The following is a 2,301-nucleotide window of genomic DNA, read 5'->3' on the forward strand; positions in this document are numbered from 1 at the left end:
GTTTTGATCTAAAAATTTCATGCATTGCATCTTTTTGTGTTTTTCTCTCTCATCATAAAAATTCAAAAATCAAAAAAATATCTTTCCATGTTTCTCTCATCAAATTCGAAAATTTGAATTGACTTTTTCAAAAATTTTTTTAAAAAAAATCAAGTTGTTGCCAATGAGTCAAATCAAATTTTCAATTTGAAAATCTTATCTTTTTCAAAATCTTTTTCAAAAATCAAATCTTTTTCAAAATTCTTAGTTATTTTCGAAAATTCCAAAAATATTTTTCAAAAATCTTTTTCTTATTTTTCCATCAAATTTTCGAAAATAACATAGTTAATTAATGTTTTGATTCAAAAATTTGAAGTTTGTTACTTGCTTGTTAAGAAAGATTCAAACTTTAAGTTCTAGAATCATATCTTGTGATTTCTTATGAATCAAGTCATTAATTGATATTTTAAAAATCAAATCTTTTTCAAAACTAATTTCTATCATATCTTATCAAAAATATCTTCTTATCTTATCTTTTTCAAAAATATCTTTTCAAAATATCTTTCCTAACCTCCTAACTACTTATCTTTTCAAAATTGGTTTTCAAAATTTATTTCAACTAACTAACTAACTTTTTGTTTGTTTCTTAACTTTTTCAAAACCACCTAACTAATTCTCCCTTTCTAAATTTCGAAAATATCTCCCCCTTTTTCAAAAATTTCTTTTTAATTAACTAATTATTTTTATTTTTGATTTCAAAAAAAAAATTTCGAAAAAAAAAATACTAAATAATTTTCAAAAACCATTTTTCAAAAATCACTAACTCTTTTTCAAAATAATTTTCGAAAATTATCCCTCCCCCATCCTATTCTATTTATTCATTCATATCCTAACATCTCATCTCACATCTCTTCCATCGGTACCGTTGTGTTTCTTCCTTTACATCACATTCTTTGTCTCTCCCTCTTTTCTTCCACTCACAAAGGGATCCCTATACTGTGGTATAAAGGATCTCTATTATTATCATTATTTTTCTGTGCCTTCTTCTTTGTCATATGAGCAGGAGCAAGGATAAGAACATTCTTGTGGAAGCAGATCCAGAACCTGAAAGGACTCTGAAGAGAAAATTTAGAGAAGCTAAAATACAACAATCCAGAGATAACCTTTCAGAAATTTTCGAACAGGAAAAGGAGATGGCAGCCGAAAATAATAATAATGTAAGGAAGATGCTTGGTGACTTTACTGCACCTAATTCCAATTTACATGGAAGAAGCATCTCCATTCCTGCCATTGGAGCAAACAACTTTGAGCTGAAACCTCAATTAGTTTCTCTGATGCAGCAGAACTGCAAGTTTCATGGACTTCCATCTGAAGATCCTTTTCAGTTCTTAACTGAATTCTTGCAGATATGTGATACTATTAAGACTAATGGAGTAGATCCTGAAGTCTACAGGCTCATGCTTTTCCCTTTTGCTGTAAGAGACAGAGCTAGATTATGGTTGGATTCTCAACCCAAAGACAGCCTGAACTCTTGGGATAAGTTGGTCACGGCTTTCTTAGCCAAGTACTTTCCTCCTCAAAAGCTGAGCAAGCTTAGAGCTGATGTTCAAACCTTCAGACAGAAAGAAGGTGAATCCCTCTATGAAGCTTGGGAAAGATACTAACAGTTGACCAAAAAGTGTCCTTCTGACATGCTTTCAGAATGGACCATCCTGGATATATTCTATGATGGTTTATCTGAGCTATCAAAGATGTCACTGGACACTTCTGCAAGTGGATCCATTCACTTAAAGAAAACGCCTGCAGAAGCTCAAGAACTCATTGACATGGTTGCTAATAACCAGTTCATGTACACTTCTGAAAGGAATCCTGTGAATAATGGGACGCCTATGAAGAAGGGAGTTCTTGAAGTTGATACTCTGAATGCCATATTGGCTCAGAATAAAATATTGACTCAGCAGGTCAATATGATCTCTCAGAGTCTGCATGGAATGCAAGCTCATCCAACAGTACTCAAGAGGCATCTTCTGAAGAAGAAGCCTATGATCCTGAGAACCCTGCAATAGCAGAGGTGAATTACTTAGGTGAACCTTATGGAAACACCTATAACTCAACATGGAGAAATCATCCAAATTTCTCATGGAAGGATCAAAAGCCCCAACAAGGCTTTAATAATGGTAGAAGAAACAGGTTTAGCAATAGCAAGCCTTTTCCATCATCAACTCAGCAACAGACAGAGAACTCTGAACAAAATGCTTCTAATTTAGCAAATCTAGTCTCTGATCTATCTAAGGCCACTGTAAGTTTCATGAATGAAACAAG

At 32.9% G+C, this 2,301-nt stretch overlaps 1 non-coding gene across 1 annotated transcript; it reads right to left on the minus strand.

The window, feature by feature from the left end:
• Window positions 1-1,568: 1,568 nt before the first annotated feature.
• LOC112761633 (small nucleolar RNA R71) lies at window positions 1,569-1,676 on the minus strand. Its single transcript, XR_003182020.1, has one exon. It is a non-coding gene; the product is annotated as a small nucleolar RNA R71 (small nucleolar RNA).
• Window positions 1,677-2,301: the final 625 nt, after the last annotated feature.

This window comes from Arachis hypogaea, chromosome 16, assembly GCF_003086295.3.
Source record: "Arachis hypogaea cultivar Tifrunner chromosome 16, arahy.Tifrunner.gnm2.J5K5, whole genome shotgun sequence".
Lineage (NCBI taxonomy): Eukaryota > Viridiplantae > Streptophyta > Magnoliopsida > Fabales > Fabaceae > Arachis > Arachis hypogaea.